Source organism: Piliocolobus tephrosceles, chromosome 1, assembly GCF_002776525.5.
Source record: "Piliocolobus tephrosceles isolate RC106 chromosome 1, ASM277652v3, whole genome shotgun sequence".
NCBI classification, from domain to species: domain Eukaryota; kingdom Metazoa; phylum Chordata; class Mammalia; order Primates; family Cercopithecidae; genus Piliocolobus; species Piliocolobus tephrosceles.
This window is the reverse complement of record NC_045434.1, coordinates 151523326-151535511: the sequence shown is the minus strand read 5'-3', so window position 1 is coordinate 151535511 and position 12186 is coordinate 151523326. Positions and strand designations below refer to the sequence as shown.

At 36.6% G+C, this 12186-nt stretch overlaps 1 pseudogene; it reads right to left on the bottom strand.

The window, feature by feature from the left end:
* Positions 1-1739: 1739 nt before the first annotated feature.
* On the bottom strand, positions 1740-11907 carry LOC111539353 (annotated as a pseudogene).
* Positions 11908-12186: the final 279 nt, after the last annotated feature.

The following is a 12186-nucleotide window of genomic DNA, read 5'->3' as shown; positions in this document are numbered from 1 at the left end:
GCTAACTTTAATTTGTTACTGTGCAATTGATGGTTCCCTGTAATTTACCCAAGGTCTGATAGTGTTTTCTAGTTGATCAAATGCTTGATAACTTGGAAGGATTTTTTGTTACAGCCAGATGGCAGGCAGGATATGTCAACCTCCCCCGGCAGTGAGGTGTTAAATGGCCTTATCATGGATGAATGGAAGTAGGTATTGCATGGATTTTGTGTTTCCTAAGAAAAGGCAACAATGTTGCTAATTAGGCAGTATATTGGCAGTGCTTCTTGGAAGGAGGTAGATTATAGGCATCAAGGTTATCAACTCTATGATTTTTAATCAGATGTTAGGGCATAATAGGAGTGCAAACTTTAATATCAAGTTCACAGCAACTCAGTGTTTATAAGCTGCTATTATTAGTGAAGGTTATTCACTTGTCCTTGATGCATGGGAAAGATAAAACCAGTTATTAATTAGTTACTCCAGTAATAGTGACTCTTAGAGCTTGTCCATATGAACAGAAGTAGCACCATTCCTATCTTCCTGGGAGATAAACTGCTAAACAAAATCTAACACTGCAGTGTAAAGTCTAATGTCAGTTCTATTTACATCTAAGCCATTTAAATTGCAATATGCACATTTTGAATCTTTAAAAATCTATTTCTGATGAAAACATATTATTCTTCATTAACCACCAAGAAAATAAGCAAAATATTTATATATGGTCACATTTAAAAGGCATGGGATGGCAGGTCTAATGCACATAAGAATTTAACATATTAGGGGCTTGGTGGTTCCAGACATTAGGGTAGTTCATTGTGCTGGATAAAAACAACTTCCTAGTAAAACAACTTTATGTTCTAATAAGTCAACTTTCTACTAAAACAACTTTTGCGAAGTCCTTCCCATTACTTGGCATGTCACATTAGTATCAGAACTGCAGTTGATACAAACTTTGTGAAGAAGAAAAATTTCACTCAATTCTTCAAGGATTCAGGTGATGATTGAAAACAAGACAGAGGACATAAAAAAGAATTTGGGCTTCATTCAACGAGAATTTTAAGTAATTCTGGGCTAAAACGTCTGTTTTAACTACCTTAGGAAAGCTGGATTTATACAGACTTCATAGAGAAAAAGCAGCCTTTTGACTCTCTCCAATGAGTGACTATATTTATTTCTATTTTAGGGTTGTTAGTAATATACTAACAGATTTAAACAGACATGAGTAAAGAATGCAGTAAGACTTGTATTTATGGGAAAAATTTAATCATATTTTCCCCACCATCTCCAAAACATAGATTAACTGGACTTTGAAACATGAGATTAGGAAGAAACTCTTTGGAACACTCCAAGTTTAGATGTGAAAATTTCTCTTGTATTTATTATTAAAGAAGAATCAGCAAACCAAGCATTTCATTGCAACCTTATGTGCAAAAATTCCGTATATTACATTTTCTCCACTAGCTCTTTACCTTACAGAAGTTGTTGAAATTTCTTAAACCCCAGTTTCCTTAACTGTAAAATGAGGGTGCTTGACTTCTGATGTCTGTTGTCTTTTTTATCTGCTCTCCATAAATATTTTTCTTCATTTCTATCTCTTAGGGCATTTATTCATTTTTAAAAAGAAAATAATTCAGAGCTATTTCTTGGTTAATTTAGAGACCTGAAGGATGAGGAAAATATAAATTCAATTTATGCAGAGATATGTAACTGACATCTTTGTAACAAATAAATCAAAGCCTAACAGTTTATGAGATATGCTATGCTTCCTTTTCTGATATATGGTATCCAATCATGGACTGTTCTAGGAAGACAAAAGAGAAGAATTAGATTCAAGCTAAGGGCATTTTATTTCTCAGGAACACTATGAAAACAGAAAAACTAAAAGGGAGACTAAAATAGTTTGAGACAATTTCTAAAGAATATTGCAAGATATCTTGAATTTTTTAATTGCTTACTAAAAATTGGATCCTGAACAAAAATTAGATTTGAAAAATAACCCTGAAAGACAGATTCTGCAATTACACAAAAGCCAACTCAAAAATTGTTATAGAAATGCATAAGTTGTAAAGAGGTTTCAGATTAGGGAACATTTGTCACAATCTTCTCTATAGCCACCATAATTTACATCCTTCCTACATGCAGAATATACTCACCTGATACACAAATATACACAATATAGGGGACAACTGGAACCTGGACAATATGGTCTAGGGGGCACCTATACTATGAAAATGCAAGCACCAATATAAAAGAAAGAATGAAAAAGTAGAGCTGATAATTTAATTATGCATAGATATATGGTGTACCAGCTGATTCATTGTATATCAGTTCTGATTATTCAATTTATTTGCCATGCCAACTATTAAATATTTTGAAGGTAACTCCTATGCGCAAGTGTGTTTATAAAAGTATTGTTTGTAGTGGTGAACTCTTTCCCACTACTGTCTGTTACACACACACACACACACACACACCACATACACATACACAGGAAACTGCAAAAAAAGTTAAAAAAATCTATCAATAAGCAAATAGTTGAATACATCTGTTTTACCCATATTATGGAATATTAGATCACTATTGAAAACAGTGAATTAGATCTATATTTGCTGTCTTCAATGGATATCCAGGATACATAGTTAAGGGACAAAAGCAAGTTAGAGATCAAGTATGAACTATGTTATATAAAAAATAAAAAAAGTATTGTGTTTTTTGAGCATGGAGAATTTTGTGATGAAGTACATCACACTGTTAACAAGGCTAATCTCAGGAGGTGAGATTGGAAGGAGAATAAAGAAAAGATTATTATCTTTATATATTTTTGCATTGTTTTACTTGTTTCAGCAATTTTAGGTAACTTTTGTAAAAAAAAAATTGAATACAGTGAATTTTGAAGGTAAAAAGTAATATGCTCAATTTGGTTGTTGCCTGGTGGGAATAAGGGAGAATAAGAAAGAGATTATTTTTCTGTAAATGTCTTTGTAGTTTTTTCATGTTTTAAAAAATAAGCATTGATCATTTTATTATTAAAAGTTTTCTTATGCAAATAACTTAAATATAAAAGTTTAAGATGCTGTTTTCTTGTTGCAAATAATTAACCTGTATTAAACCATCAAATAATGAATTCTTAATTCACTTATTATGTTAAAATTCCTAGTAAAAAGTTGCTTCTTACAGAAAGAAGTCACAGCATAAGAATATTACAGAGGAATGAAGAGGAAGAGAAAGATGAGAAAAGTACTTCTATAACTAAGCAAAATAGTAAACAAATCCAAGAAGAGATCCCTAGTATTTGGCATAAATAATAAATAGAGTTTAAGGAATTTTCTTTTCTTTCTGAAAGACCCTTGAAACCAAGAGATTTTCTTGTCCAGAGCAAGTGGGTAGCAGGTCAGATATTTCAGTTCAAATCAGTTGGTATAGAGCTATGCATGTGATGGGCTTTGAGACATCTATGAAGAAGATGGCAAAAATTAGTCATGTTGCGTGGTATGCTGATACACTGTAATATTCAGTATATCAGGACAAAAAATCAAGTAAAAAGTACATATACTAAAGAGTATGAGTTTAGAGGATGCAATAAATACTCTGAGCTAGGGTTAATTTCTCTAACCACAAAATCCCAAAACCTCAGTGACTTAACACCATTAAAGACTTATTTTGTGGTCAGCTGCAGTGTCTCATGCCGGTAATCCAGCACTTTGGGAGGCTGAGGTGGGCGGATCACGAGGTCAGGAGATAGAGACCATGCTGGCTAACACGGTGAAACCCCGTCTCTACTTAAGAGGTACAAAAAATTAGCCGGGCATGGTGGCACTCGCGGTAGTCCCAGCTACTCGGGAGGCTGAGGTGGGAGAATTGCTTGAACCCAGGAGGCAGAGGTTGCAGTGAGCTGAGATTGTGCCGCTTCACTCCAGCCTGGGCGACAGAGCGAGGACTCTGTCTCAAAAAAAAAAGGGACTTATTTTGTGCTCATTCGCAGTTCAGCGTGGATCACTGGAAGGAGTCTATTTTAACAGGTCACCTCCATCTCATGGTACTGCCATCTTCAATATCTCAGATCAGTAGAGAATGGGAAAAGTGAGAGTGGAGCTTTGAGTGTGAAATATTTTTATGGGTCAGATTTGGAAGCAGCATAGATCACTTTTATTCACATTCAATTTTCCCAGAACTTAGTTACATGGTGCCAACCTACCAGCAAGGAGGCCAAAAAATGCTACTTAGCTGTGTGCCCAGGAAGAAGAGGAGAGAAAGGGTATTGGTGAACAGTGATAATCTCTGCCACAGAAAGCCTGTTGAGGGACGACTCCTTGACTCACCACACGTATGATCAGCATCTTCAGAGATGATATATGCACAAATTTAATCCTCCAGGGGAAATAAATTAATTCCATGTTCATTTAAAAATGGACCCCTTCCTTGCACCTTATACAAAAATTAACTGAAGATGGATTAAAAACTTAAATGTAAAACCTAAAATCATAAAAACCCTAGAAGAAAACCTAGGCAATACCATTCAGGACATAGGCATGGGCAAAGACTTCATGTCTGAAACACCAAAAGCAATGGGAACAAAAGCCAAAATTGACAGCTGGGATATAATTAAACTAAAGAGCTTCTGCACAGCAAAAGAAACTATCATCAGAGTGAACAGGCAACCTACAGAATGGGAGAAAATTTCTGCAATGTGTCCATCTGACAAAGGGCTAATATCCAGAATCTACAAATAACTTAAACAAATTTACAAGGAAAAACCAAACAACCCCATCAAAAAGTGGGTGAAGGATATGAACAGACACTTCTCAAAAGAAGTTATTTATGCAGCAAACAAATATATGAAAAAAAGCTCATCATCACTGGTCATTAGAGAAATGCAAATCAAAACCACAATGAGATACTATCTCACACCAGTTAGAATGGTGATCATTAAAAAGTAAGGAAATGAGAGACACTGGAGAGGATGTGGAGAAGTAGGAACACTTTTACACTATTGGTGGGAGTGTAAATTAGTTCAGCCATTGTAAAAGTGTGGCAATTCCTCAAGGATCTGGAACCAGAAATACCATTTGACCCAGAAATCTCATTACTGGGTATATACCCAAAGGATTATGCATCATTCTACTATAAAGACATATGCACATGTATATTTATTGCGGCACTATTCACAATAGCAAAGACTTGGAACCAACCCAAATACCCATCAGTGATAGACTGGATAAAGAAAATGTGGCACATATACACAATGGAATACTATGCAACCATAAAAAGGATGAACTTATGCCCTTTGCAGGGATATGGATGAAGCTGGAAACCATCATTCTCAGCAAACTAACACAGGAATAGAAAACCAAACACCACATGTTCTCATTCATAAGTGGGTATTGAGCAATGAGACCACATGATATGGGGAGGGGAACATCACATACCAGGGACTGTCGGGGAGTGGGGGGCTAGGGGAGGGATAACACTAGGAGAAATACCTAATATAGATGATGGGTTGATGGATGCAGCAAGCCACCTTGGCATGTGTATACCTATTTAACAAACCTGCACATTCTGCATGTGTGTCCCAGAACATAAAGTACAAAAAAAAAAAAAAAAAATTGCTTAACGTGTAGAGAGGGAAGAGATATGCCAGGACTGGAAAGTTGGGAATCTTGTAAATGAAAAAAGTGAACTCCAGTTTATTGTAGACCTCTGAATGCAGCTTACATGGCAACCTTATAAAACCACTTGTAGTTCCACAAAATCATTTTTTTCTTATCTGCTGTGTCATCTGATTGCCTTCCTTCTACTTACCTTTTCAAGATTCAACTCATGGATTATCTATCTCCTTTAGAGATTTTACTAATTCGGTCTGGGCTGGGTGATACTTCTCCGTGCTCTCATTACACACTAGGCATTACTCTCCCTCTTTCATTGCACACTGCACTGTACTATAAGTGTTTCATCCATTACAATCATCTATTTTTTTCAAGTCTTTTCGATCCACATTTGGTTGAATCCACAGATGTGCAACCCACAGATATAGCGGGTTGACTTCTATCTATCTATCTATCTATCTATCTATCTATCTATCTATCTATCTATCATCTGTCTATCAATCTATCTTCATCATCATCTGTCTATATTTCACATATTTAAAATTCAGTAATTAATATAAAATAGTTTTATGCTTCTTGGTGATTAGATGTATAGGAACCAAATCTTCTAAACTTAAAAATAAATACGCTTTTTTGATGACTTCATGCACATTTGTGGTATGTATCCATGGGAAGATGGGTGGAGACGAAGTAGCAGGAAGGAAGAAAGCTGGGAAAGGGAGTGAGAAACGAAAAGAAGCATATGTGCTTGTTTATGTGCTTTTGGGTGCAAAGATATTTTTATTTCAACTCTGATACTTTTTCCTATATGATATGGTAGGTAAACACATTTTGGGAAACCTGCCGGCAGTGTATTCTCTTTCGTATTATGAAAATACACTGTTATTTTCCGCCCGTAAAATTATATCTGAATTGAGACTTAGCTACATCTGATTTTTATTAGACTGTTGTATAAATAGAATCAGATGGCTTTACTTGAGAATGACTCATTAATCCTTCATCCTCCTCTGTTAATGTTCTCCAAATTTAATAGTAGCATTATATAATCTATCATATGGGTAATACTACCAGACAGTTTTAGAAGATGACACTTGATGTACTCTGGATACACAGACAACTAGATTTTGCTATTTGAGTGCCAAAGGGGTATTCTAATTATCTTGGGTGACATTGTAACTCATTAAAGTTCTTTACAGGGACAGAGAAAAGAATCAATGCAAAGAGTCTGTCTAAATTGCCTTCATACTCCAAAGTGTACCAGTTACAGAAGAAGCCAGCAACTTCAAATGGAGTATCCTATATCTCTGAACTCCATTAATACTTATTAACTATTATACTCTTTTGATTTTTTTTTTTTTTTTTTTTTTTTTTTGAGACGGAGTCTCACTCTGTCGCCCAGGCTGGAGTGCAGTGGCTGGAACTCAGCTCACTGCAAGCTCCGCCTCCCGGGTTTACGCCATTCTCTCGCCTCAGCCTCCCCAGTAGCTGGGACTACAGGCGCCCGCCACCTCGCCGGGCTAGTTTTTTGTATTTTTTAGTAGAGACGGGGTTTCACCGTGTTAGCCAGGATGGTCTCGATCTCCTGACCTCGTGATCCGCCCGTCTCGGCCTCCCAAAGTGCTGGGATTACAGGCTTGAGCCACCGCGCCCGGCCTCATTTGATATTTTTAACCCTCTGTCCTGGATTGTTATTTCACCCTTTAAGCACAAGATAAACTTCCCCAGTGCATCTGTAAACTTCTTACAGACAAGGACAATTATTATTATCTTATTTTTAGAATTAAGATTGTTGGAAATTAACGCTGATCATTCAAATTTCAAGTTATTTTAGAAACTTTACATTCAAAAAGTTTTTATGTCTTCTTACATATTTCCCTATAACCAACAGAAGCATTCAAAGTTAAGTTTTAGAAGTTAGTCATTATTAAAAAACAAACAAATGCACATTAACTAGTCTCAATATTAAAAGCTTCACAATTAATTTTGTATTTGAGGATTTCTTTGTATCTCTAGCACTTTCCATATTTAAACTAAGTGCTCAGAATTTTATGTACAATTATCTTGGATATGGCTTCACCTAAGCTTATGTTTCTCAAACGGGGATACTAATATCCCCTGGGAAAACTTGAATTTGTAGCAGGGATACTTAAATGCAATAAAATAAATATGATAAATATTTTTTCTGAAAAGTGACAATTAACTCAAGAGAAATAAATCTTAGGTTCACGCAAAGACCCATATGGAAGTGTTTACAGTGACTTCATTTATAATCACCAAAGACTGTGAACAACTCAACCGATTAATGGATACTCAACTCTGGTACACCCGCAAAATGGAACACTACTCAGTGATAAAAGGAAAGAAATGATTGATTCATGCAACAATATGGAAGAATCTCAAATGTCTTATGTTAGTGAAATAAGCCAAGCTCAAAAAGACTTAATAGTGTATAAGCCCAATTATATGACATTCTGGAAAAAGACAAATTACAAGTACAGAGAACAGATCAGTTGTTACCAGGAGCTGGGTGGGAAGGGGTTGACTATACAGAGGGGCATTTTGGGGGTGATGGATTGTTATATATATTGATTGTGGTGTGGTTTACATGACACTATACATTTGTCAATACTCATAGAATGTTCATCAAAAAGAGTAAATTTTACTACATTAAGTTAAAAAAATTTACATGACAAGAAGCCAATGATGGCAGGATGTTATAAAATTTGTGCTTTCACAATAGTAATTTGTTACATTTTCTGAAGTAATTTATATATGTATTTCCAGATTTCCCTTCCTTCCTTCCTTCCCTCCTTTCTCTCTTTCTTTCTTTTCCTTCCTTCCTTCCTTCCTTCCATCTTTTTTCTCTTTTCTTCTTTTCTTTTCTTTTCTTTCTGTTTGAGATGGCATCTCACTCTGTTGCCCAGCCTGGAGTGCAGTGCCACGATCTCAGCTCACTGCAACTTCTGCCTCCTGGGTTCATGCAATTCTCCAGCCTCAGCCTGGGATTACAGGCACACGACATCACACTTGGCGAATTTTCGTATTTTTAGTAGGGACGGTGTTTCACCATGTTGACCAGGTTGGTCTCAAACTCCTGATCTCAGGTGATCCGCCGCCTCGGCCTCCCAAAGTGCTGGGATTACAGGCGTGAGCCACTGCCCCCAGCCTCGAGATTTTCATTCAATTATTCCATACTGAAAAATTTATCCTAAGAAAATCATAACAATATGAAAAACCTATATACATAGTGATGTTCATTACCTTCTTAATTGGTGAAAATGCTGCCTTATTGCTTTTACTTGCATTTCTGTATTTGCTAGCAAATTTTTATATTTTTCTTATGTTTATTAGACAGTTTTATGAGAAAGAGTAAGATTAATATCCTCCAGTGGTTGAAGAGTAGCAGATCTTCTGTTCTATTCTCAATAAACACACAGAACCATTCATTTCTGTGAAATAATTACAGATAGTTTGGGATTTAGTAAAATTTTTACTGTTGTAGAAAAATAAACACATTGAAATAAAAAAATACGATTGCTAGTCAGGCTATTTAGTAAGATTTTGATTTAAGAGTCTTTAGAACATTTTATCGTCAGAAATTTGTCCTCAAATTTTAAGTTTTCTAATTCAGTCAGAACCCTTGAATTTCATGTTTAATATAAGAATATGGGAAATGAAAACCAGAAGTTTTGTGCATTCATTTTCCTTGGGAGCTTACAATTTTGAACTCAACCCAAACTTTTCATTCTTTTGCGTTCATTTAATTTTGACAAAAGGCGCCTTTTCGTTCATGAAGCTTTTAAACTGTCCATTAGATACTGCAAAACAACGTTTTGAAGAATGAAAAATAGATGAATGTAAACCACAAAATGCTTTCTTGAAAGTGACCATATATTTAAAAAAATAAATTAGGAAAGTGCTACTAAAAATGTGCTAGGATAAGGTGAAAAGGTAAATATTTGTGGGTGTGAAGACCATCTGTAGCAATGACAAAAACTAGAGATACAGCGCCTTCTCATTCGTGAAATCATTCACTAAATGTTTCTTGAGCATCTACCATGTCTACAATGTTCTTTTTTTTTTTTTTTGTTGAGAGGGAGTCTGGCTCTGTCGCCCAGGCTGGAGTGCAGTGGCCGGATCTCAGCTCACTGCAAGCTCCGCCCGCTGGGTTTACGCCATTCCCCTGCCTCAGCCTCCCGAGTAGCTGGGACTACAGGCGCCCACCACCTCGCCCGGCTAGTTTTTTGTATTTTTTAGTAGAGACGGGGTTTCACCGGGTTAGCCAGGATGATCTCAATCTCCTGACCTCGTGATCCGCCCGTCTCGGCCTCCCAAAGTGCTGGGATGACAGGCTTGAGCCACCGCGCCCCGCAATGTTCTATGCACAGTGACTTTTTTTTTTTACAAAGTAGACAACAATCCCTTCTCTCTTGGACCTCACATTCTAGCAAACTCAGAAACGGGAACAGGTGGAATTTATTTCATCCTCAGGTGTTTTTTACCTTTTTTTGCTAAAAACATACTATCTTATGTAAAGTTAATGACATGGATACAACATTGAAATGTATATTCTACTATATTTTTCTAGTCAACCTTTCTCTTATTTCCAGAGAAGACAGTTTTCCTGTCCTTAAACCTCTGACTTTCTTAAACTTAGATTCTCAGTAGGAGACCTTGCTTCTGATTTTATTGAGAAAATAGAAGCAATCAGAAGATAAAGTCCTTATCCGACCAAATGCACTGACCTGCATCCTTTAGAGCTCATAGCCACTGCCTCCCTTCCTATTATTGTTTAGGAGGAGCAATGTGCCTGTTTTAGGTCAAACCATCCCCTCAGTCACTGCGTTCAATCCCCTCTTTCCTACTCACAGTGTTCGCTTTTATCCACTATCATTCCTAGATGTTTAGTTCTTTTACATTTGCATAAAAACATGATATAACATTTCTAATCTTAAATAAAAAATTATCCCAAGATGCCACATCTTCCTGTAGCAGAGATCCCATGGTTCTCCCTTTCATAGAAGCTCCCTGAAAAAATTGTTTATAGATGCGATCCTCTCTTTTCCTCTAGTTCTCTCTTGTAACCACTCCATTTGAGCCTTACTCACTTACATCACTCACTTATATCACTGCACACAGACAACCCTTATTCAGATTACCAAAGACCTCCAATACTGACATTGCCAAAGTCAATGCCAATATTCAGTCCTCATTTCAAGAGGTCATGAGAGAATTGTTCACTTTCTCCTTGAAAACATGCCCTTACTTGACTTTGAAGGTATCCCCCACGAAGTCCCCCATTCCACTAAGCCTCCTTTGCTGTATTATCTTTCTCTTCCAGACTTTTACATGTTGAAGTACCCAGGACTCAGTCCTCAATCTCTTCTTTTCTTTACCTATACTCACACTTGCATTTCAAGACTTTAATAGCTCCTATCCGCTGATTATACCCAAAGTATGTTTCCAGCTCAGAATTTTCTTTGAACCATAGATTACTCCGAATGTCTGATTGGATGTTGCACAAGCATCTCAAATTTAAAGTGAACAAAAGTGAACTTATTTCTCACCTTCCTCCAATTATATTCCTTCTGTAGTGTTCTCCATCATAGTAAACGGCGTTTAATCCACTGAATTGCTAAAGAATCTTAGGGTCATCTCTCAGTCCTATCTTTCTTTGGTTCTCCAGTCTCAATTTATTAGCAAATGATGTCCCATACGCATACAAGAAGTCGGCCTCCACTGGTAATTTATGACACGCCATGTCGTCATCAATGCCACTGTCTGTCTCAATGCTAGAATCCAGTTCTGTACCATGGCAGGCCTGAATAGTGAAAAGCTTGGGTTTTCCAGTTAGACTTCTACAACAATCCCCCCTGAAAAACTTGTTATCTTTTTCTTGTCAACAGGTCCATTTGTCCAAAAATTATTCCTTCTTCACCATGGCTCAGAAGCACACAAACAAACTGCTCCTTTTGCTGTGATCTTCTTAAGAAACATTGCACATCAATTCCACAATTTCTTGACAAGTAAGATCATTTTTATTCCTGACTTCGCATTTCAAGTTTGTGAGTGTTTCCCTGAGGTTTGCCACATCGACATCTGTACCAGACCAAGATGTCATTCCAATGCTTTTATGATTCCACTTATTATCATTAATTGTTATATAATACATACACCCATTTCAGGACAATCCATTTTATAACTGTTGTCCAAGGATATTCCAGAGTCCATTGATTCGCTTCCATGTATGATCTTTGCTTCCAAATTTTTAATGGATTTTTGAATCCACTGAGTTTTCAGTGTTCTCCATGGATATTTTTATTAACGCAGAGTCTCCTCACACCTTTCACAGCCTCCTCACAGCCAGCAGCTACCTGCTTTGCTCCGCACCTGCATGGCTTCGGCATCCCACAACCGGGAGAGGTGAGCTCCAGACCAGAGTGTTATCTTTCACTCTGAGATTAGATTGTGTCTGTTATTTGGTTGCAAAATATACTACCTTTTATAAAAGGCTAATGAAGTAGAGGGTTGGTTGACTGGTTGGTTTTAAAAATAATACACGTTTTTCTTAAGGAGAAGTTGGTAATTATATGGGTTTTTG